The sequence below is a fragment of the Vulpes lagopus genome, chromosome 3 (genome assembly GCF_018345385.1).
Source record: "Vulpes lagopus strain Blue_001 chromosome 3, ASM1834538v1, whole genome shotgun sequence".
NCBI lineage: Eukaryota > Metazoa > Chordata > Mammalia > Carnivora > Canidae > Vulpes > Vulpes lagopus.
Window position 1 is genome coordinate 67,000,190 of NC_054826.1, and position 24,992 is coordinate 67,025,181.

Here is a 24,992-nt window from a genome sequence, read left to right on the forward strand (position 1 = left end):
CCAAGGTGGTAGCTGCATGTCCCTGGCACTTACCAGCACTCATGCATCTGTGCACTGAGAATGCATGAATTTTATGGTTCATATGCTTCCATATAACTTTTTTAGGGGCACCTGCATGGCTCAGGCCATGATCTCAGGGTCCTGGGATCAAGCCCCACATCGGGATCCCTGCTCAGCCCGATGTCTGCTTCTCCCTCTCCTTCGGCCCCTCCATGAGCAAGCTCATGCTCTTGCTTGCTCTCTCTCTCTCTTTCTCTCCAATAAGTAAATAAAATCTTTTTTTAAAATGTTTTAAGGTAAGGCAAGAGGTTGGAATGGAAATTAGCTCCTCATTGGGTCCGGGCTTTCCTTTGTCGTGATGAGTATGTTTTAGACCTTGGCAGAGGCGGTGGTTGAATGACATGTAAATGCACAGTCCACTGAAATGTACAATTGAAAATGATTAATTTTATATCAAGTCAATGTCACCTCAAAAAAAAATTTTTTAAGATCTTATTTATTTATTCATGAGAGAGACAGAAAGACAGGCAGAGACACAGGCAGAGAGAGAAGCAGGCTCCATGCAGGAAGCCCGATGTGGGACTTGATCTTGGGACTCCAGGATCAGGCCCTGGGCCGAAAGGCAGATGCTGGACCACTGAGCCACCCAGGTGTCCCCCCCAAAAAAATTCTTTTAAGGTAGGGAGGGGAAAACATTATTATGCAGATGAGGAACATTGCATACATTTTGCAGATGAGGAAATTGGGCTCCAAGGCAGCGGTGAAATGCCAGTCCAGGGCTTATCCACCTCAGGCCCAACTCAGGGCCTGGGAGAAGAGAGACCTGCACTGCACCTCCCTCAAGGGCTCTGCACCTCGGGGGGGGGGGGGGGGGGGGCATCTCCAGGGAGGGCCCTTCTCTCTGGGACATCTGGAAACCAGAGCTTCCCAACAGGCCTTGGGGTGAGCCAGCAGAGCGGCCCCTGCAGGAGACCTCCAAAGCCCATGAGATTCCATGCAAAGGCAGGGCTGCCAAGCAGGTGCTCACATCGAGGCTGAACCGCTAGGCCAGGATGCAGGTGGGGAGGGGGCGGTCATCAGATCCAGCCTGGATGAGGTCTTCCAGGCCCTGGATGGCAGGGCCCTGACGGAGGGCTGCCCCGGAGAGTTAAGAGGTCAGCACCCACGTCAGGGACCCCAGGAGGCAGGACTCAGTAACCACAGGGCAGCAGTCAAAGGGGACATGTCTGGCAGTCACTTTGGAAGTTTTTTGTTGTCGCTGTTGTTTTTAAGATTTTATTTATTTGAGAGACAGAGTGAGTGACAGAGAAGGAGCAAGGAGAGGGGCAGAGGAAGAGGGAGAAGCAGACTCCCCACCGAGCAGGGAGCCCAACATGGGGCTTGATCATAGGACCCCAGGATCATGACCTGCGCTGAAGCCAGATGTTCAACTGACTGAGCCACCCAGGCACCCCTGGCAGTCACTTTGTGACCAGCAGGAAAGGGTTAACTTCTTCAATGGGATCCACAGTTCCCGGAAAAGGAAAAGGAAAAGAAAAGATGAGGAAACTCCCCTCTGTGCTTTCTAAACATCCAACAATCTTCAAAACATCCAAGAGTCCCTGTCCTGCGCTCTGGAGAAGGCCTGGACAGAGGCCACACAGCCTGCAGACAGGCAGTGCCTGGGGCTCGGCAGGCAGCAGAGGCTGGCAAGGCCAAGGTCAGCCAGGGGCATCCACCTCTCTCCTCCTGCATGGGGCCAGCGCAGGCTCTTGGCAGTGGGGCTGCTCCTCAGGGGCGAGGGCTGGAGGCCCAGCAGCAGACCCACAGCCCTCCGAGCACCACACCCTCCCTGGAGTTTCCAAAAGCCCTAGCTCTCTGGGAGCCCACAGGGTCAGCATGACACACCCAGTTCCCAGATGCTCCCTGCTGCCTGCCTCAGACATGTAGGTAACCCCAGAGGCCCCGTGCCTCTCTCACTGGAGTACCCTAGCCAAGAAGGGACACCCCTCGGAGCTAAAGCCAGTCCACACATCAGTTACATATATATAATATTATTTATATAAAATTATATAAATAACATATATGTATATAATATACATATAACTCATATATATTATATACATATATATATAAATGCTTCCTGAGGTCCCAGAATTCAACCATTAGACATTCACTCCCTAGGAAAAGCTAAGGAGTTTTCAAAGGCTTCAGTTCATTCCCAAGATGGGAGACCTATTAACCCATGGGTTTCTTAACTAGGAGCAAAAAACAGGCATGTTCCTGGGGCAGGAGCAGTCTGGAGCCCCAGCTCAAGAACAAGGGCCCCTGGAGAGGGCTGGCAGGCACTTCAAGAGGCAGGAGGGTCTCTGGAGAATGAGGGTACAGCAAATGGGATTCCTAAAAGGGAAGTGAGAGGCTTAGAATTCTGGTGGGCCTCCAGCTTGTGTCCTAACAGGGAAACCAGGGCTGTCTCCAAGCCCAGAGTGGGAGGGACAAGGGTTTTCTTGACAGGGTGAGGGGCTAAGTGTGGGTCCCCTCTCTAGGGGCATAGACCAAGCTGTCACACATCTGCACAGGCCTCTCTTTCTGCTTGGGGAGGCTTCCCTCACCCTTGCAAACTCTGGTCCATCCTTAAAGCCCACCTGAAGCATCGCCCCACCCCCAGGCAGGCCATCCCCTCCCTCCAGCTGCGATCACAGCTAGCACAGGCCCTGGGAAGGTGCCAGTCGGGTGTGGTACAATGTATGTAGGTGTCCCCGTGACCCAGCAGGGACTCAATCTCACTCACCTTTGGTCCCCCGCACCTCTTACTGAACCCAGAGCCAGGAGCCCCAATCGGGAGGCATGCCAGGGCTTTCCAGCCATGAGGCACTGTGCAAGCACCCAGGCCTCACACAATCTCTCCCTCTTGGAGAAAGTAGTAATTGTGGAAATAACAGCAGCACTGGGTGTTTAGTGAGCACTTACTATGAGCCTCATGCGACCCCAAGGGCTCTCCACGCACCACCTCCTTACATCGTTGCAATGTCCCTATAAGGGAGTTACGGTCATTAACCCTGTTACACAAGGAATCAGGCACAGAGAGGGTACGTGAGCTGCCCAGGGGCACACAGCTAATGAGACCAGGACCCGGGATTCAGACTCTAGTGGTATGGTTCCAGAACCGGTGTTCTTAGCCACTACAGATCCCCTGGTGGGGAGGAAGATGGTCAGGGAGCAGCCCACAAGCTCTGAGTGGAAGAGAACTCAGAGATTTTAATGACCAGTGCCTCCCAGGCCTTCTCTCTCTCCAGGCCCCAGCCAACAACCCAAGAAGAGCCGCAGAGCCTCTTCCCAGACCGAGCCCGCTGCTCCCAGGCCCATCCCTGTGCTGAGTGCCAGTCGTAAGAAACGTTAAAGGCCCCGCAAGCACCTTGGCCCACACCAGGGAGGCACACGGCTGCCTGCTGGGAGGCAGAGCCATGATTTGGGGCTATTCTTAGCAAACCACTGGCTCCCCTCCCAGAGGCCTGGCAGGCAGCAGGCCTAAGCTTCCCAACGCCCCGCCTGCCACTTCCTGACCCTGCATGTGGAGCCCCGCAGGACTAAGGAGCGGAGTGGCGGGTGGGCGAGGGGTGAGGACAAAGCCCTCCAGCTTTCAAATGAGAGGTGTCTACTTGCCCAGCCTTCCCAAGGCCAGGCAGCTGGCCGCTGGAACAGCTCTGGGGGGTCCTGGCCACAGGGGAAGGCTCGTAATCAAAGATCCACTGGCCGCACTCACTCTGTGCCATACCCTGGGCCGTACGCCTTCTTCTTATTTTCTCCCATTTAGCCCTCAAAACACCCTCAAGGACTAGGGACATGCTGGTCCCATTTTAAAGATGAGGAGTTTCATGCTAAAGGTAAATCAATTTGGATATTAAGAAACCTGCCCAGGGTCACGCAGTGAGTTAGTGTCAGGCTGTGTCTAGACTCTGGGTTGGCTCCAATCTCCAGGCTGGACAGAACAGAAGTGACCACAGCCAGAAGGTGGGGGGGCCCCCTTCCCTGTCCAAGCCCAGGGTTTCAGGGAGGGGCAGTCCATACCTGAGGGCAACAGTCTCAACAAAGATACCCCCCCGGCCCCCCTGCTGCCACAAGTCTGACTTTTCTCTTCCCTAAGAAGGGTCCCTTCCTGGGGCACCTGGCTGGCTCAGCCTGTGACTCTTGATCTCAGGGTCAGGAGTTCAAGCCCCACGTTGAGTGTAGAGATTACTAAAAACAAACAAATAAATAAATAAACGTATTTAAAAAAAAAAAAGAATGATCCCTTCCCCACTGGAGAGCCTCAGGCTTGGGCTCCGAAGGAGAGTCCCCGGCCAGGTTCCTTCCCTACCCAGGCCATACAGCCTCACTTCAGGAAACTTCTGGAAACCCAGGATAGATGAGACTTTAAGGTTCAAGGAGCCCCTGCTGGTGCTGAGGGCACGCACCCAGCCATGTAACTTAGGAAGTAGAGAGGTCAAATGACGCTCAGAGTAAAACAAAGAGCAAGCCCTGTGGGGTCTTCAAACCCCAGTGGGGGCCTAGAAACAAAGCCACATCACAAATCACCTGTACTACCACCACCACCCAAAATGGGACAACTTTCCGCTGCCACACGGAGTCACAAGGGCAACTGAGCAGTGCACACTGCAGGCTACACTTTGGAACCCACCTGACCATGTCCTGGCCTGATGTGTATGTGTCCACTTCCCCCAGGAGCCCACGGCCAACTCCACATCTGGCTCCAGGTACTTGAGCCCCTTCCATGTGACTCCAGGCCCCAAGTCTGTGGATGTCAGCTCACATCCATGCCCATCATCCCTATGCCTGCCCATGACACATATGCCTCTTGTATGGGGCGGCTCAAGTCCCCACCAAGGTGTAATCCACCTCATGTCTGTGGCCCATGTGTGGTCCACGCTTAGGTGTCCACATGGTCACCTGCACACATCTGTACTCTTGGGTTGCCTGGTCCACCTCTGCTGCCTTCCTGCATCTGTCTTCATTCTTGTCTGCATCCAGTTCCCCTCTGCCTCTGCCCACACAGCCGTAAACCCCAGCATGCGCAACAGTATCCCCCACCTGTGCCCGGGTGCCCCTGCATGTGCCGACTCTTTGGAAGCGGGTGGTGTATTCACACAAGTGCTCACAATGCCAGCCATGGGCTGTGGGGCAAGCTCGGCAACCCCCTCTCCCAGAACAGTGCCCAAGGCCATGAGCTCAAGCACAATGCCACCTCCACCAAGTGTTCCAGAAAAGCAGAAACCTGCCAGGGACGATGGGGGAGGGAGCAGACCCCAGACACAGCAGAACTTCAGAGTGAGGTCAGTGCTGGCCTGGGACCACCCACATCAAGCCAGCCCAGTCCTTCGGCACCCCCAATTCCATCAATACCCACACCAATACCTGATGGCCAGCAAAGGGGAGAGCGCCCGTCTGTGCTCACAGGAAACTCTGGCTCAGGGCCTCTAGCCTTCCAGCCTCATCCGGAGCGCCGGGCAATAGAGGCTCTTCAGAAATGAAGTGAGGACTTCCTCCCTGCTGGCCTCTGAACCTCCTATAGGGTTGGACCCAGACCTTAAACCTCAGAGGCCCCAGGGAAGCTGGGAGAGTCCCGAGCTCGGCCTGACTCCAAAAACCAAATGGGTTTCTATAGAAATCTACCGGGGGGTTGGGGGGGGCGCTGAGAGTGGGGCTGGGGACACATACACTGGGATGGGGGCACATACACGCAAGAGAATCCCTCCTGCTGCTCCCTGTCCACGGAGGTGGAGAGGTCCTCGCTACCAGCAGGGTAACAGGGAGGGGATGGGTATGGTATAGATTTAAACATACATATGATTGCCTGAGAAGGGATCCCAGGACCCCTGCCCCACTGCACCCCCCCCCCATTGATGGCAGCCTACATCACTCATGTAGCAATTAATCACATGTAGCCTCTTGGCACTTCCACTATTATTAGTCTGCGACTGGTATGGAAAGCCTGTATCAGCAAACTTTCTGTATGTGAGTCTTGCACTCTCCACAGGCCTGAGCCACCTGAGGACAGCGCGCTGGGAGTCCGCCCACAGTCCCACCCTCCCCAGCAGAGGCCGGGGCCAGGCACTTAAGAGGTGCTGGGTCACTGGGTCCAGCTGCTCTGTGCAAAGCCAAGGAGTTGGTGCCTAGACCTTTGGTTGGAAGAGTCAAGAATCCCAGAAGCTTCCTGAAGCCATGAAGCTTTCTTCCATTTCTCAGTCCCCAAGGGATAAGAACAGGTTCCAACCGTCCTGGCCACTACAGTGGCAGGTGCAGCCGGCCTCCCACACCCCACTCTGCTTTCTGACAAGTCCCTGGCTCTTCAGGAGAAACCTCTGGTGATGAAAAGGGATCCTCCTGGGAGACCCAGGTGTGCAGAGGGACAGGGCCAGAGGAGCTCAGAATCAAAGCTGGAGCCCACTGGGCCCTCCTAACTCGAACCCGTTCCATGGGCCTCCAGTCCTTTAAAGATGCGCCCGGAGACCCCCCACGTGCGGATCAGGAGCCGGCTCCCCCCTCCGACGCGCGCGGGGAACCTGGCTCAAGGCAGTGCCCCCGGCCTGGCCCAAGGGTGCAAGTGCTGCCCGCCCACGTTCACCCCAGTGCGAGGGAAGCCTTGGGGCAGGACCCAGCCCGGGACGGCGAACCGCTCCACAACCGCCCGCGCTTTACCCAGGTCCCGCTCCTCCCTCGGGCGCTAATCCCGGGCGGGTTTGGAGGCGAGCCCAGGAGGCGTGCGCTCCCGGGGCCGGCGGGGGGGGTCCGAGCAGCCCCGCGCACGGCCGGGGGTGCCCGGGGACTCCGGGCCTGCCCTCCCGTCGCCAGCCCCGGTCCGGCCGCGTGGGTACCTGCCAGCCCGCGGCTCCGGGGGGCATCCGCGCTCCTGCGGCTGGCGCGCTGCGCCCGGACTGCGGGCGCCAAGTCGGGCGGCGGCTGGGCGCGCCCCGCGCGGGCTCGGGCTCGGGCTCGGGCTCGGGCTCGGGCTCGCTCCTCCCCGCTTCCCCAGCCCATCCGTGGGCACAGGCGGCTCCGGGGGCGGGCAGGCCGGGCGCAGCCGGGGGAACCGCAGCCCGCGCGCCGGGCGGGAGATGCGCGCCCCGACCCCCCGGCCGCGCGCCGCGCTGCGCCCGAGCCCCCCACGCCCAGGGGCGGACCCTGCCGGGCCGCCAATCCCCGCGCCCGCCCCCGGCCCGCCGGAGCCCCCCCCGCCCGGCCGCCGAGGGGCGGGGGGCGCGGATTTAAAGACACACTCACCCGGCCGCGTCCGGATCGGCCTCCCGGGGCCGGGGCCGCGGGGCGGGGAGCGCACGGCTGGCCCCACCCTCTCCGCCCCGCTTCCTCCCTCCGCCCGCCCACCCTCCGCCGGGAGGAAAAGTTTGGGGCGGGGGAGCCTGCCTGCGAAGCCAGTTCCTCTTCCCTTGTCATTAGTTCGGCTTGTTCTGGAAGATGCCCAAACCCTGCATCCAGCCCGGGCCGCTTCGGCGCCACCCCCAGGCGCCGCTCCCCGGGAGCTCGGCGGCCGCGGCTCCCCCGCGCGCTCCGCTTCCTGAAGCGGGGCCGGGCCTCGGCGGGGCGCAGGCGAGCACGGGGAGCCCGGAAATGCCGCCCTGTGCTGTGCACCCTGAGCTTGGGCGACGGCCCTCTCTGGGCCGCGGCCGCTCCGACGGGCACGGGGCGGACTGTCCGCTCGTCGCGGGCCCTCCCCAGCCCTGGACGCCCCGCGGCCCGAGGCTTAAAGCAAAGAGCGCGGCAGACACTTGGGAAAGCGAGGGGACCCCGGCCCCCGGCCCCCGGCCCCCGGCCCCCGCGGTGACACTCGCGACCCCGCCCCTTCGGCGCCCTGCGGCCCACGCGGGCCCGTGGCTCCCCCGCCCCCGCCGCCCGCACCCACGTGCGCTCACTCTCGCCGCCGCCTCCTCTCCCCAGCCCGGCTTTGTTGTGGTTAGCGAGTCACTTCCTCCCTCTCTCCGCGCTCGGGAAATCCTTCTTCCTCACCTGTCACTACCTGTCTCGCCCCCGCGCGGGCCGGAGGGGCCCCGGTGGAGCCGGCTCTCCCCAGGACGGTGGCCTCACCTCCTTCCAACGTCAGGCCGGAGGGCGCTGGGCTGGGAGGGGGTACCCAGCTCCCGCATTACCCCCCCCCCTTAGCCCTGGGAATAAATGAAGACAAAAGGAACTGTTGTCCTTGGTGGTTCTCTCACCAGGTCTCCAGCACCCACGTTTCAAGTGCTTCATTCACCTGGAATGATTTTGTGAACTAACTACTGTCACTGACCCTATTTTAGTGGATGAGGAAACTGAGGCCCCCGGAAGGCCTGCCCTCAGCTGCAGGCCCGCCTCTGCCCACCCAAGATGTGCCAGGAGTGGCCAGAGAAACACACCCAACAGCCTTCAGAATCGGGCAGAGCTAGGCTCAAACAGGCCCACAGTCTACAGGCTGTGTGGTCTGGGATGCGTGATACAAGCTCTCTGATCTCCAGGTTCCTCATCCATAAGCCGGCCTGGCTTCCTTCCAGGGGGTGCTGAGAAGCCCAGAGCTGGGGTGCCTAATGCCTAGGGTAGCATGCTGCACATGGTAGGCTCCATCCTTGGGCCATTCCCCTCCTTCCTCCTGTTGCCACAACCACATAACTCACCCCACCCCCTGCCAGATTCCCCAGGATATCCCTGCCTGCCATCCTGAGGATGCTGCATTCCTGGACAATGCCCCCTTGAGGCAGGACTAAAGTAAGGGTGTACCCTGCACGAGCATGAGCACGTGCACACGGGTGCATGCACACATACATGCATGCACGTGCATACAAATACACACATGTGCATACATGCTGCTCCCTCTCCCTCACTCTCCAGCAGATGCTGGGGGCTGCGTCTGCATCCGTCTGTTTCTCTAGACTGAGCCCCTGGAAGACAAATTTCTGACTCTGACCTGTCTTTTGGTCTCCAGCGCAGTGCCACTCACTCATTTGTTTTCACCATGGACACAGTAGGTGTGCACCTACTATTCTTGTTGAATCAAGCAGAAAAACCCAGGGCAGAGGTGTCCCCAGGACAGCCAGCAATCACAGCCCTTCTAGCTCCAACAGACAGCCTCGAGGCTCAGCGGGTAGACCCAGAGGTAAAGGACCGGAGGCCTGAAGCTATTTCAGGGTCACGTCCCAGACTCCATCCAGACCACAGTGCTCAGCCTCACCAGCCCACCCCCAGCTCCTGAGGTTCCACCAAGTCCCCGCGGGTCATGGGGCTGAGGGTCCTCCCAACCACAAGAAAGGCCCAGGACCAGATGGGCCCACCCTGGACCTGGGAGGAAGAGAGCAAGGAAGGGACACAGAGCAACTCCTAGGTATGCCCAAGGGAAGGCACTCTGCTCCCTCCCCTGCCTGAAGCAGGAGGCAAGAATCCCTACGCCAATACTTTGAGCCTAAATTGCCCCCAGAAGCTTCTGAGACATCTGGAAGCTTGGAGCAGAAGCCCAAAGGTCCCTGGGAAAGGATCAATGGTCCCAGAACAGGATTTCAAACACTAGAGGGCTCAGGACCTATGCCCACTCTGCCGGCACCCCCACCAGCTAGTTCTACCACCACCCCACATTCTACATGCATAAGCACCCAAGACATCACCCTAACATAAGCACCCAAGACATCACCCTATCATCTAAAGAATGCCAGGAAAAAAAAAAATGCCAGGGCCCCATGGGTGGGCACTTGTGTGTGCATACATACATGCTTGTGTTGCTCATGTATGAGCTCATGTTTGCAGAGATGTGAATAAGGGGTATACATGTATGCACAAAAGTCCAATGGGCGTGAGTGTGGACATACAAATGAGCCTGTGTGTGTGTGCAACAAACCAACCTACTGCAGCCCAGAGCTGCAGAGAGTAACCAATAGGCCCACTACTCACACTTCCAGAATTGCCAGTGGCCTCCACAGCCCCCTTGGCCCAAGCAGGCAAGGTGCTGGTGCTCTTGGAAGAGAACTCTCATGTTCAGTCCCCGCACAGAAACACAAACTGTGGGAACCCCAGTTGCCTCATGGGAACACTCAAGCCAAGAATTATTTCCTGACAGGCACACAAATGGCTCGCCGGAAGGCAGAGGAGCTGAGTTCAAACAGCAAAGATGAGACTTGGCGGAAGATGAGACACAGGCCCTCCTGTGCTTCTCGGCTCCTTGCTCCCGGCTAAGCCCACCACAAACCGCAGGAGGTTGGGCTGGAGGAAGGGACAGAGTCAGGGCAGGGAGCTGACCCAGCCTCGCTCCCCATGGCATTGCTCTGGTGGGCCCACCAGGGTGGGGGGGTGTCTTGGAGCCTGCGGTCTTCCCCTTGAGCCAGATGGCCCCTGAGCCTCCCTATCACACACCTGCTGTCTGAGTCCCAACACAGACCAATTCCCACCTGCCCTGGCTGCCTGAGGTGCCTGTCTGGCCCTCCAGACCCACTGCCCCATCTCCAGGACTCAGCACCCCTCTTCGGTTCAAGCCCCTTCCGTGTACGGCCTGGGGCTTATAGACATGGACTCTGAGCAGAGCTCTGGATCTAGCCTCCCTAACGTTACCACCATGAGATCCTACCCTAAAAGTCCCCACATTTTTCAAGTTTCCTTTTCTTCATTTGTAAAATGATGTGAGTGGCTCCTGCCTCCCAGGAATGTCTGGAGGATTGAAGGGGTGCCTGGCACTCAGCTGGAGCTCACTGATGACACCTATGGCTAGCGTTACTATTATTGCCACCCGAGCTTGCACTCTGACCCAGCCCTGAACCTGCCAGGGCAGAGGTGTTCTTCAAAGGCTGCATTCACACTTTACCTCCTCCAAGCAGTCTTCCCTGCTGACAGGATCTCTGTCTCTCTGGACTCTTTCCCCCTCACCTCTGCACAGGGCCCTGGACCTGAGCACTTCTACCAGGCACGGGATACATGTTCAACAATTGGCATCATAGTCATCAGCAGGATCATTAATGTTATTGGTTGTACCCTCTTTTGGGTCTGGGTTCAGGGATGACATCTCCTGTGACTGAAATTCACACACCTGGTTCCAACTTTTTTGACCAAGACTCCAGGTAAGAAATAGGTTTAACATCGGGACCACCAGAAGTGAGATCATTCCGAAGGGACTCATGCTATGAAGTAAGTAACACAAGAGAATAGTAAGGAAGAGCGTACTACAGGGCTACTTGAGAAATGATGGAGGCCTCTGAGCCTCCGGGCACGCATCTATAAAAGGATGACAGTGACACCTGGGCAGGTGAGTGTTACCCTTAAATGGGGTGATGAATTCACCACCCTGCGGCACCACCCTGGCACAGAGCAGCCTTTATCACCACCGTGTTTAGGTGGATACCAAGGCCCGATTTGAAGGCAGGCCGTGATGAGCTGCACAAGGCAGTGCAGTGGGGCTCAGAGGAGGATGAGGGGACAGTGCCAGCTGCAGCACAAGCCCAGGATCTATGCATGTATTTCTTTTTTTAAGATTTTGTTTATCCATTCATGAGAGACAGAGAGAGAAAGAGACAGAGGCAGAGACACAGGCAGAGGGAGAAGCAGGCTCCATGCAGGGAGCCCAGCGTGGGACTTGATCCCAGGTCTCCAGGATCAGGCCCTGGGCCGAAGGCGGCGCTAAACTGCTAAGCCACCAGGGCTGCCCCGACCTATGCATGTATTGACTTGTCCCTCTGCACACCCGCCTGGCTCGTCCCTCCCCATTCCGCCCCCACTGCTCTATTCCAACCCTCCTCACCACGATCCACCCTAGCTCAGTTTGCGTTGTCCTCTCTCGAAAAGCTAGGGCACTGAGGAGTTAACTTCCTTCTAGTGGGGCGTCCCAGACCATGCAAAGCCAGATACCCTGTGCTCCCATACCCAGCAGCCCTCACGGCTCTACCCTGTGCTTTGAAGGGCTCCCGGCTGATCAGACCACACCTGCCCAGGAACATGGGTGCCGGATCTCAGCAAGACAGCCAGAGGGTGCAGATCTGAAACCCAGCCCCAGGGAAATGCCGAAGGGCCCAGGTCTATCCAGCTGGGGCAGAGAAAGCTCCAGGGGAGGATACCATCCTTTCGGCCCTATAAGGGTGACCATGAGGACCCTGTCTCAGGGAGAGCTGCTCAAGCACCCCAGCTCCATGTGACAATGTTCTCTAAGCACCTACATACAATACACCTGACCCTGGGCTCAGGGCACAGAGGTAAACGAGACCTCACCCCGCCCTAGGTGCTCACAGACCTGTGGGAGAGGCCGACAAAGAAACTGATAGTTTCCCAGCCGGGTGTTTCCTGCGCAGGGAGTGGGGATGGGGGGCACCCAGCACGACCTTCCAGGTCAGCTCAGGATGCAAGTGGGTGCGCTGCAAGGGCCCTGCCAACTCTAACCACGTGCAGTGCTTCATTCCAGCTTGCATTCACACTTTACCTCCTCCCAGGGCATCAGATGGACCTGAGTTTTAATTCAGTCGCTGCCACTTGTCAGCTGTGTGACCTCAGGCGAGGCTCTGAGCCCCTCTGAGTCTCTTTTTCCATATCTATAAATTGAGAATAGTCACGGGGCACCTGGGTGGCTCAGTAGTTGGGCATCTGCCTTCAGCTCAGGTCATGAACGTGCAGTCGCAGGATCGAGGCCCTCATCAGGCTCCCTGTAGGGAGCCTGCTTCTCCCTCTGCCTGTGTCTCTGCCTCACTCTGTCTCTCATGAATAAATTTTAAAAAAAAAGGGGGGGAGAGAATAGACACATCTACCTCAACTGGGTAATTAAAGCTCTTAAAAATGCATTGTTTGAGAGGAAGCTCAATACATAGTAGTAGCTGTGGCTACCATCATCATCAGAAGAGCCCCTCCAAGGCCTGTTCCTCGCCTTAACGTCCTCCCTCCTCTGCCTCCCCCAGCCAGCACTTGTCCAGTGCCTCCCCAGGACCTGCAGTGAATCCGCCGCCCCCACTATCAGAAAGGTGCTCCCAGTGGCCTTCTGCTGGGTCTCCCTGCAGAATCCCAGGCCCTGGACACTGGGAATAATGAGGCAGGAGGTGGGGGGAGCTTGAGACAGGGTCTGCCAAACCCTGGGGCAGGGAGATCGTCCACTCCTGAATAAACAGGCTGTCACCCCTTCCCTCCCTCCCTCTCCCTCCTTTAAATAACCCAGATCTGTTGCCCAGTTGTCTCCAAGCAACACCACTCGGGCTCCCAAGGATGCCTCACTGTGACAGAGCCGTTTATGAAGATGCTGTAGGGAAGGTGGGGGCAGGGCAGGGGCAAAGGGAGCTACAGAGGCTGGACACCGCGTCTTCCCAGGGCCTCCGTGTGACAAGCTCCTGGGCTGATCCCTCACCAGGCCAGTGGGCGGTGCTTGCTTACCAGACACATTCCAGGAGAGATGGAGGCCTTCAGACTTACAGGGAAGGTCCCAGGCCCCAAGCAGCTCGGGACACACAGGAGCCAGCCAAGTGCCTTGCAAAGATCGCCAGCCCAGGCTCAGCCTCCTGGGCTCTGGTCTCGGTGTCAGCACCCACTAGCTGTGTCATCCCAGCCCGGTCACTCACCCTCTCTGAGCCTCCAAGAACCGTAGCGCTAGAAGACAGCTTCAGTGGGGGGCACAAAAGGAGCACTGTCACACTTTCCAACAACGTCTATCCAAATGACAAATGTACAGACTCTGCTTCAGCAGCTCCACCTCCAGGAGTTTCGCCTACATGTGTACACAAGCACAGATTGACGACTGCACAAGGCTAGTCACGCTTTGCAATGGTGAAAGATCGGGAGAAGGAGAGATGGCTAGATGGCTAGATCAACTCCGGAGCATCCAGAATTGGGAAATACCACGCAGAGTTCTTAACACACGAGACAGGTGTATATGGGCTGATGGAAAAGGATGTCTAGAGCCGGGAGCAAAGTCTAGACGTGGACGAGGCCACGGATGGTCAGGGAAGCGTTGTCTGGGACGGTGCAGGGATGGAGGCAGCCTCAGGGCCCATCTCCACAAGAGTGGCTGAGTCACATGGACCCCAACCAGGGAATTCTGTGCAAGCTCCACCCAACCATCCAGGTGTACACACAGAAATGGGGAGTGAGGGTGAAAATGCAGTGTTCTGGGACAAACTAATAAACAGAACTCGATCGGCCACATAATACCATGGATAGGAAGGAACGACGTTTATCTATAGAAAAATACCAAAGTCCTTTGAAGTCAGGATGTGTACATTATGTGAAAACATTTGTCAAACACAGTGCCATGGGTGCTTGTGAGAAAGAAGAATGAGGGACGCCTGGGTGGCTCAGCAGTTGAGCGTCTGCCTTTGGTCAGGGTGTGATGCTGGGGTCCTGGGATCGAGTCCTGCCGCGGACTCCCTGCAAGGAGCTTGCTTCTCCCTCTGACTGTGTCTCTGCCTCTGTGATTTGTTATCTCTTAAAATATGTCTTAAAATAATGGGGGGAAAAAAGTGAACTCATAGGTCTGTATATACACATTCGGTGTCCGGCAGGGCTGCGGAGGATGCTGGGAAGGGGGCTCAGCCCCCACAGGGGACATGGGCCCCAGGAACGGCAGCCAACTTGCCTTCCACTCACTGTCCTTTGGTGCCGTAGACTTCTTTACCCCGTGCATCTAGGACACGTTCTGTTAACTAAGTCATTTTTAGTTTTTATTCTGCACATTTTCTATGCGCACAAAAATAGACACCAGTACACTTGATTCTATGTACCCATCACCCGGACACGACAACTATCATGATTTTGCCGTGCCTGCTTCACCTGCTATTGTCTCTTTTTCTCTTTGGGTTTCCTCGCTGAAGTATGTTAAGGCAATCCCTCGACATCACACCGTTTTGCCCCCACCCACATCAGGATGCATACAATGGATGTAATAAATGCAGTTTAAAGGAACAAAGGCTGAGAGGGCGAGTCCATGCACTTCGCCAGGCATAGAAGGATTCCCTGTATGAAACCCCTGCCTCTGCTTGACTGTTCCCAGAGACCAGGAGCTCACTAACTGACCCAGTCTCTTTTTTGTCCCTAATGGCCTAGAACTAGGCCTCTCAGAAAGGACAGACACCACCCCAGTGTCCCTTTGCTGTCTTAGAGGCACCCAGCAGTGGGCCTAGGCCGCTCCAAGCCACAGGGAAACAGGCCAGCTCATTAGGGGCTGTTCCTCTCCAAAACAAACTCGGAAGCAAAATGGCACGCCATGCATATTCACAGAAACTGGAGGCCACTGAAGCTCTGCTGGCTTGGAGGGCCCGGCCTGCACCCCCCAGGCCATCTGAGACAGGCATTCACTGTGCTGGCAGTCAGGGCCAAATCCTGGGCCAGGACTGGAGAGTTGGTCTCTGGCTTGCCTGTGTGTGCATTTGAATTGCCGTAGAGAAAGGTTCAACCTCAGACCCCTAGGCTCCACTCCAGTCCTCCCACGCCAAGATCCCCAGGGCCGGAGACTGGGAAAGCCCCCCTGGCTGGCTGGTGCTAAGGCTGTAGTCATGTCTGGTGTTTGGGAACCACTGAGCCAGTAACTCCGAGGCGCTTTTCCAGCTGCAACTGGCCATGCCAACTCTAGCACCTGCCCTTGTACGAGGATGCTGGCCTCCCCCACCCATCAGCACCGATGCAACATTCCCACCTGCAGCTGATACGGCCCATGGTGATGCCAGTTCCTCTTAAGAGTGTGCAGGCCAAGGCTCAGAGGAGCCCATGCCGCGCCCCAAATCCAGAGTGCTTTCTGGAGCTAGAGGCAACAGATTCAGAGATGGCATCCTGCTCCCTCTTCTGCACAGTCTTCTCTCCTCCAGGAAAGGACAGACACTGAGCATTCACTCTGTGTCACGGTTCGTGTGCATTAACTCACTGAAGGCTTGCCTCCATACCATGATGCAGGAGTCTCCTTGGTCTCCTTTAGCAGACGAGGAAACTGAGGCTTGAGGAAGTGAATTAACCAGCCCGGGGTACACAGCTGGAAAGGGGCAGAGCTGAGAATCTCACCAGGCCACCTGACTTCAAAGTTCACCTTTCTGTCCCCATAACACTTGGCTGCCCTCTTACTCCAGCAATCGAGTGGGACATCTGAGGTCCCCTCCGGCCTGCCACCAAAAGCAGTGCCACTTTATACCATGTGTCAGTAATGACCCACAGGAAAGCAGACAGTAAGGCAGAGTGAGCTGTTCAAGAGCCTTACTGGGGAGAATGCATGTGAGAGACTGGGGAGAGGCAGGAGTAGGAGGGAGAGCATTCGGAATGCACTGCAGGCCTGACATCTATGAATGGGTTGTGGGGGGGATCAGGCAGGAAGGAGGATGGGAAGGAAGAGCCAAGACCTGGCACAGCCCTGAATGCATCACTGCCAGGCCCAGAGGGCGGCCAAGGCAAAGATTGCCCAGTAAAGCAGTCCTCATCTGGCAAATGTGGCCCTGCTAGTACCTTGGCTGGGCTCAGCCACTGGCCAGGAGCAGCCTAGGGAGATGGTGCCCCGCGTGTGAATGCAGCAGCCGATCCTGAAGGCAGGGCAGCCGGAGGGAGTGGGGCAGTCTGCTTAGGGCATCCTGCAGCAAGTTCTCTGGAAGGGAGCTCAGAGCAGCACACCTCAAGGCTGCCACCCGCCCCCTGCATGACTCATTGGTCATGGCTTACCTGTCCCTTCCACCGCCAGGCCTCCTGGAGGGCAAGGGACTGTGCAGTGCTCATCACTGTGTTCCAGCCCAGGGCATGGCATATACTAGGAGCTTAATGAATTCGTGTATAATTGGCCAGACCAACCCTGCCACCACTGCAGAGCAGCTGCTTTCACTGTAAGAGATGTTCTTGGCAGAGAAAACAAGGAACAAAATCAAGCCTGGAGTACTTACCATATGCCAAGCTTGGGACCAAGGTCCATAAAATGCTTTTTGGGTTACAGAGGGCTTTCTCGAATTTATCATGTTGGTTATTCTCAGCCAAACTGGGAAGTAGCTGCCTCTCCCACCTCCCAAAGCAATGAGGCTCTGATGGTGATGTCACTCATCTGAGGATGGCTCTCCTGAGGCCACACCGTGTCCAGACAGCAGGTCCACCAGAGGCCCCGGGCAGGGGCTCCTCCTGGGACAAAGACAGAAAACTCCACACCTGAGGCCCAAAGGAAGCTTCCTTCAAAACCTTGCCTGGTGCCCCTCATCCAGCTTTGTTCCCAGGAAGACAATCAGGCAACCCCTCCAGCTAAGTGGAAAACCAAGGGGTCACACCCAGGCAGGCTGGGTGTTCGGGACCCTGACCAGGCTTCCGGAGACCCAAGACCCTGCCCCAGCTCCTGCCTCACCAAGTCCACATGGGGCAAGTCAAGGGACCTCTCTGGCCTTGTCTGTAAAATGGAATAAGTAATTCTTGTCTTACACAGAAGCACAAGAGGTAATCTCCTACTCTCCTCACACCCATCTGTGGTGGGTAGGTGGACAGCTGCCCATCTGGTGGCAGGTGACAAGCTTCAGACAACTCTGAACTCTGTCAGGATGAGCCCCATGGTTCCCCTTCCATGAAACATCAGGGCTGAAGGATCCCCTGGGTGAGGATTTAATGGAACTCCCCACCTCACCCAAGAGTGCTCCCCACAATAGTCCTGTCCCTCACGGGGTGGTTTCTAGGTGCTCCACACTGTGTTAGACGTCATATTCACAACCTCATTCCTCACTTTTGAAAAGGATATCCCATTACTCTTATTATTTTATGAAGAAAGAGTGAGATTGAGGAACTCACCCAACGGCCCCCAGGCCTCTCTGACTCCAGAGCCCTGTGTCCAGCCAGTAAACTGCCACCTGACTGTAATCCTCCCCAGGCACGGGGAGCTCACTCCCCAGAGAGTCTTCCCTGCAGAACTGCAACGGGCATGGGCATGAGGCCGTCTTTCTTCTTTTTCCTCACATGAATCTGACACCCACTTCCCGTCATTCCCCTCAGTCCTCAGCTGGTCCTATCCCCTCCCCTCCGGGACCACCAGATCACATTTCACTAAGTACCACTTTCTTTCAAATATTTGAAAAAATACCCATCTCATAGCCGGGCCCCAGATGTCTTCAGCTGTTAACACGCCCAGGGCTTCCGAGCTGGTGGGAAACTTCCAGAACCAGAAGAAACCTTAACTATTATTGTACCTCCAGACTCCCCCAGGAGGCTCCTTCCCAAGAGGGTCAAGAAGAGAATGAAGCGCTTCTTTCTCTCACCACTCAGCACGCCTCCTACCCCCCAGGAAGCTGCTCTTCTGGCTCTGACTTCACACCAAGCTGATGTTCGACATTTAGAAACCTCTAGACAAATCTGCTTCTGGGGCCAGCAGCCACCTCCCAGCCCGTGGGGGTGCAGTGCCGAGCTGCTGCTGGGCGAGGCAGTGAAAGGGTTAAAATGCCCTCCATTCCAGTGTGAAGAGAGAGGGAGCAGCCCGGATGGGGGCAGGAAGGAAATGAAGAGCCCAGTGCAGGCAGTCAGGAAAGCCCCAGCGGGGTCTTGGAGGAGAGCGTGCTGAGCGTCCCACTCAGGGGCCCTGGTTTCCCCGCAAATCCCTTTGTTCCATCTTCCCTCGCTTCCTCTCGGCTTCCCCCAGATTACTCAGGGCAGGCCACCTCCCACCGCCCCTCTGAAAACCACTATTCCAAAAGCCTCTTTGAGTTAGTAGAGAGTTCCATTTGGGGATAATGAGAAAGTTCTGGAGATGGACTGTGGCGATGGTTGCACAATGCAAATGTACTTGCTGCCACTGTACCATACACTTAAAAGTGGTTCCAATGATCAATTTTATGTGTATTTTACCACAATTTTTTAAAAAAGGACAACCCACGGAGTGGAGGAAACAGTCACCCACACCCACACCCACATCCACACAAAACGCCTCCAAGGTCCCAAGGTCCAGCTCTGAGGAAGGAAGACTAGTAGGATGTGGGAGATGAAGACCCCACACAGCCCCAGGGCTGCTGGGGGTAAGTAGGGGGGCACGACCCTAAAGTCCCAACACCTCTCTCCCCTCTCTTCTCCCTGGTAGCAGCCCAGGAGTAACGGGTACCTGTCAGGACAATGAAGGCCAGGAGACCCCCAGTCCCCACCCCAAGTGAGAAAGTCCTGGGAACAACTCAGATACCCATCAGGGGAGAGTAGATAAACAAATCGCGGTGTCATGTCATAATGGAAGAGCCCCAGCAGCTAAAATGAATGAACTACCCACACAATATCCTGCATGAGTACCACAGACTCCGTGAGTAAGAGGACGGCAGATGAAGAAGTGCCAAAAGATGTCCTCCATGGAACTGAAGTCCTAGCCTGTGAGGGTCGAGGTCAGACAGCGGTCACCTCTGCGTGAGGGGCGACACTGACTGGGAGGGGGCCTGAGGGAATCTTCTGGGGCGCTGGGCATTCCACGTGTTGCTCTAGGTAGGGGTTACGGGGACATACACATCTGGGAAAGCCCATCAGCTCGGGACTGTGGTCTTTTCCTCAGCCTCTTCACCCCCCGAGTTCCAGCCTAACTTGTTTGAGTTCTTCAAACTGCCCAACTACAAGACCTCCTCAGGGCCTTTGCACTTGCTGGTTCCTCTTCCTAGAATGCTCTTCCTCCTCCAGACCTTCCTTCTGTCTGCGTAGGCCTTTGATCAAATGTGGCCTCCTTGGAGCAGCCTCCCCTGCCACCCCACCACTCATTCCAAGCCCTGGAATGATCCCCGCATGGCACCCATCACCATCAGATGTTTCCCTTGCTTGGTTTGCTTGTTCAAGTCTTTTCCCCACTGAGATGATGTCCGCTCTATGAGAGCAGGAACTTGTCCCTCTGGGTTCATATCTTAACTCCACCTAGAGGAAAGGCTGGCAGACGGTGGAAGCCACTTAATAAATATTTGTGGGATCAACAGGCCATCTCTAGAGCAGGCCAGATTATGTCTCGCATCTTGACTCTCTTCAAGGTAGTGAGAGGAAATTCATTTTTTGTTTTCTCAACCATCCCACAAACATGCCAGACAGGCCACTATGTGCTGGGCACAACCCAAATTCCTAAGGGGTTCACCACGGAGCAGAGGAGAAAGGCCCATGCCAGACCTTTCTAGTAAAGTGTGGGGAATGGGCAAAAGGGGGCCTGTGCCCAGGGCTGGGGGAACACCCAGAGTGAGCGGCGATGCTCAGCTTCCCAGTTCCCAGGGCAGGGACGCTGTGGTGGGCTCCGGGTGTGGCCGCGGCTGCCGAAGCCAGCTGAACGTCTGGGCAGCAGGAGGGCCTGTGCTTTGGCAGGAAGCCACCGCCTTCTAAAAAGCCAGAGAGCTCAGCCAAGGCCAGCCCCTGTCCCGCTACAGGCCCCATCACCTGCTGCCATGGCAACCTGTTCTGTCAAGCCAGTGGCACTGAGTGCAGGGGGCGGGGCCACAGTGCCAGGAAGGTGACAGGGCATCTGCTGGGCTCCCCTGTCCTGGCAAGGGAGGCACCTCGGTCTGCCTGAGCTGTGGCTGAGAGAGCTGGGGGCTGTTCCTGGGCTTTTTCCTATATGGCTGTGTGCACACGTGCTGCGCATCTGCACACACGGTGCTGCCCAGTGCCACGGTGGGCAGTCCCTCCCGCATCTGCCATCGGGGGGCCTGGCAGGGGGGAAGGGAATTGTTCAACTGAGCCCTTGTTCCCTGACATTTATTTCACACCATTCTAAATACTTTCCACGTATTTCCTCATTCTGGTCTCACAATGACCCTAGGAGGCAAGTGCTAGTCTCACATTTACAGAAGCAGGTGCCCGGGTGGCTCAGTGGTTGAGCATCTGCCCTCAGCCCAGGACGTGATCCTGGGGTCCTGGGATTGAGTCCCATATGGAGCTCACTGCAGGGAGCCTGCTTCTCCCTCTGCCTGTGTCTCTCCCTCTCTCTGTGTGTCTCTCATGAATAAATAAATAAAATATTTAAAAAAGAGAAGAAGACACAGATCGGTTAACTGACTTACCCCAAATTTCACAACTAGTAAGCAACAGAGCCAGGATTAGAGGCCCGGCAACTGGGCTCCGCAGCCTTAACATTAACCACCCAGGGAACAGCCTTTCCATGGGACCAAGTCACCTTGTTTTCCACCAATCATTAGTTTAGGGACGGAGCTTTGCACTGTCGCCAAGGGGAAAAATGGGTTAGCTCCGGTCTCTGGCTTAAGTTACCACAAAACCCCTGCAGGGGATGTGGGCAAAAACAACCAGGGCGCAATACTTAAAAAAAAGTGGGGGAAGTGGGTGCCTGGGTGGCTCAGTCAGTGGGGCTCCCGGCTCTTGATTTCGGCTCAGGTCATGATCTCAAGATCATGAGATGGGCCACATGGGGCTCCACGCTCAGTGAGGAGTCTGCTTGAGATTCCCTTTCTCCCTCTTCCCCTCTCTCCACTCCCTCAAATAAATAAATAAATCTAAAAAAAAAAAACAAAAAACCATGATGTGGAGTCACAAGTCTCAAAGAAGTGTGGAGGGGGGGCAGACTGGCTCCCGTACCTGCCTTATTTATTTATTTATTTATTTATTTATTTATTTATTTAGCAGGCTCCATTCAGAATTCGATCCCCAGACTGGGATTACACCCCGAGCCAAAGGCAGACACTCAACTGCTCAACTGCTGAGCCACCCAGGCGTCCCTGCTGTACCTGCCTTTCTTTTTTAAGATTTTATTTATTTATGCATGAGAGACATATAGAGAGAGGCAGAGACACAGGCAGAGGGAGAAGCAGGCTTCATGCAGGGAGTACGACGTGGGACTTGATCCCAAGTCTCCAGGATCACACTCTGGGCTGCAGGCGGCGCTAAACTGCTGGGCCACCGGGGCTGCCCTGTACCTGCCTTTTAGATCTCCAACTAGGAGGCCCTGGGACCTGAGGAGTGGTCCTGGAATGGAAGGACCCATGTTCTGTCCTGGGAGGCCACCTGCTGGACAGATAGCAACGGGACAGCCTCAGCAGCCAGCCTCTGTCCTCTCCCTCACAACAGGTAGCTCCTGGGTGCCCACGGTGTGGGCTAAGCCCCGTACTAGTACTAGGCGTAGAGATGCTGAACAACACAGACAGTAAAGTCAACAGCCCGGCGGCACTCACCGTCTGGTCGAGGAGGCAGACATAAACCAATGGCAGATGTAAACCAATCACAAATAAAGACAGACTAGAACTGACAATAAGTGCTCTTGAAGAAAAGCTACAGGGTGTTCAGAGGGAAGGTGAGGGGGGCATCACTGGACAGGGTGGCCGAGGGAGGCTTCTCTGAGGTCTTATCTAAGCAAAGACTTGGAAGTGGATCAGGTGTCTGCCAGGTAGAGTGGGAGAAAGAGCATTCCAGGCAGACAGGACGGCAAGGACAAAGGCCCTGGGGTGGAAGCAAGCTCATCAAAGTCCAGGACCCGAAGGATGGCTGGTGTAGCAGGGAGCGATGAGGCCCACAGGCGGGAGCTTCAGGAGCTTGTATGTGCTCCTAAAGGCGGTGGGAGGCTCTGAAGATTCTACACCAGGAAAGTGCTGCAGTCCCACCTATGACAGCAGCCCCCGTGGGAGTAGATCATGGGGGGCGGCACAGGAAGACCAGCAAGAAGGCCAGTGCAGTTGTCTAGGTGAGACACCATGGTGTCTGGGACCAGGGTGCAGACAGAGAAGATGGAGAGGGACAGGCAGGCTCTAGAGAACCATTTTGGAAGCAGGATCAGCGGGGTTGGTATTGGATTGGATGTGGGGTGTTGAGGGAATCGGGGGTTGAGTAATTGGGTGGAGGGAGGGGCTTGAGTGGATGGGAACAGTGGGCAAGATACACAGAGCTCAGTCTTGGACAGGGTGAGGGAGCACAGGATGCCTCCAGGGAGCCCAAGGGAGATGAGCAGGGGATGGTGGATCAAGGCCCTCGGGCTCAGAGGAGAGGCCTGGGGCAGAGAAAGTCAGGGCACCACTGGTATGGGGGGGCTTTAAAGCCTCGAGGAGAAGCGAGTAGTGGGAGGAGAGGAGAGTCATGGGAGCAGAGTGTGGGAGTGGGAGAGCGAAGGAGGAAGAGGCTATGGGGACAGGGACTGAGCAGGAACACCAGGGAGGTGGAAGGGAAGCTCAGTGGCATGCAACCCAGGGGGTAGGGAAGTGTTCCAATTGTGTCACAGGCTGGTGTGAGGTCAACTAGGGCCAGAACCAATTTGGCAAGTGGCCCACAACCCAAGCATGGTGGGTGGGGACAGCAGGAGGCACTCTAGGGGGTGAGGAGTGACCCTGGGAGGTAGGGATTGTGCGGAGCCAGAACCTGTCAACAACTCGGCGGTGAGAAGATGTAGCAGCTGGAAGGGAATCGGGGTGGGTGGCTGTAAAGATGGGGTGTCAGGGCACAGTGGTGTGTCCTGGTGGGATGAGGGGCATGGAGGCAAACGCAGGACACTGGCAGGGCTGCAGGACCCAGCAGCTTTCCAGAGCCTCTTCCTTCTGCTCCACCCCCCACCCCCCTGTTCTGTAGTCAATCCTGTAAGGACCACACCTTCCTCTGATGAGGGAAACTGAGCACCACAGAGAAGCTCCAGGTCACACGAGGGCTCTGCCCAAGCTGGCTCCTTCCACAGGTGGCAAAGGGGGTGGGTGACCAGAGGGTGCCAGGCCTTTTGGAGTCCGGGGAAGCCAAGAATCACGTGGGCTGGGCGGTCACATGAGCCCCTTGACGGGGTCTGCATGCCCGGCCCTCCTGCCAGGCCTGCACACCCCCACCCCCATCCCCCACCCCCACCTTTCCCCCACCCACGTGGCAGAGGACCGCAGACAGAGGAGGTAAAAATCACTTGTTGTAGGGCCTGAGCCTCGTACTGCGGGGGGAGGGAGCTATTAAAAGAAAATACAAAAATACAAATACAAAATAGGGTGGGTGGCCTTGGAAGCTTATACTTCAGGAGCTTTAGGGGGACTCCCAGGACCTCCCAGTGCCCACTCTGTAGAGCTCTGAGCACTCCATGAGACAACTGTGCCCTGTGTTGACCGTGGGTCTGGCTCAGGCGCACGTGCCCTGTGACACACCGCAGCAGCTGCTCGTGTAGCCCGGCTCCTGCGGGGCTGGACCATGGTGGGGAGAGCCCTGATCTCAGGGAGCCCAGTGGCGGCAGGAGCTCCTGGGGGCAGGAAGCACTGAGGACAAAAAGGGGGATTAGGGCAGCGCCCTGGCTCAGCGGGAGGGGGGGTGTGATCCTGGAGACCTGGGATCCCTGCGAGGAGCCTGCCTCTCCCCCTGCCTGTGTCTCTCCCTCTCTCTCTCTCTCTGTCTCATGAATAAATAAATAAAATCTTTAAAAAGGGGGGGGGTTATGTGTGTGACCCAGGCTGCCTGTGGGACCCCACCCCAGAGCCAGCCCGGCACCAAGTGGGGGCTCTGCAGATGGCCCTGAACCCCAGAGGCCAGAGGCAGCAGCAGAATGAGGCCAAGGGACAGAGCCCAGGGGGGGATGCGGCAGGTGCAGGGGGACCATCCGACCGCCGCTGACCACCCGGCTGGAGGGGGGGGAAGGGGGCCTCACATCCGAGGGCCCCGGGGCGGCGGAGGGGAGGGGAGGGGAGGGGAGGGGAGGGGAGGGGAGGGGACGGGACCCCCGCGGCCCTCCCGCCCGGTGGGGACACTCACCGGCCCGCGGCCTCGGGCCCCCGCCGCTGGGCCGCTTTCCCACGGAGGAGGGGGCGCGCTCGGCCCGCCGTCTGGTCCTCGATCTCCGCGCCCCCCGCGGTGCCAGCGCAGGGCTGGGGGCGCCCTCACATCCCTTCCAGACCCTTCTGGGGAACAAGGCAGGCACGCAAGGTTTGCCTCCAAGGCCCCGGCTCCTCCTCTCCCTGGCCGAGGCCACCACCTCCCAGTGACAGCCACCGGCCTTCCTGGGGAAAGCGAGCCCTCCGGTAAGAGGAGTACCCTTTTGGGCCTCATGTATTAGCACCTACTGTACACAGGGCACTGAGCGCAGGGGTCAAAGGAGACGTCTGCCCCCTGGAAGCTCAGGATCCAAGAGGAGGTAGGCAATAGGGGGCATGATGTAAGGGCCCTGGAACGGGGCCAGATGCGCAAACAGGCTC

At 56.9% G+C, this 24,992-nt stretch overlaps 1 protein-coding gene across 6 annotated transcripts in view; it reads right to left on the reverse strand.

Annotated features, from left to right (window-relative positions):
* The window catches only part of PALD1 (phosphatase domain containing paladin 1), a 94,378-nt gene extending 69,591 nt beyond the window's left edge, over nucleotides 1-24,787 (reverse strand). The window contains exon 1 of one of the 6 annotated variants that reach the window (XM_041748126.1): nucleotides 24,553-24,787. The gene's annotated coding sequence lies outside the window, so the exon portion shown is untranslated. Of the gene's footprint in view, nucleotides 1-2,770; nucleotides 3,108-5,391; nucleotides 5,560-6,851; nucleotides 7,128-7,257; nucleotides 7,352-7,398; nucleotides 7,511-24,552 lie in introns of those variants that run through there. The other 5 variants (XM_041748128.1, XM_041748125.1, XM_041748123.1 and 2 more) reach the window with 5 other exon arrangements.
* Between the last annotated feature and the right edge of the window lie 205 nt (nucleotides 24,788-24,992).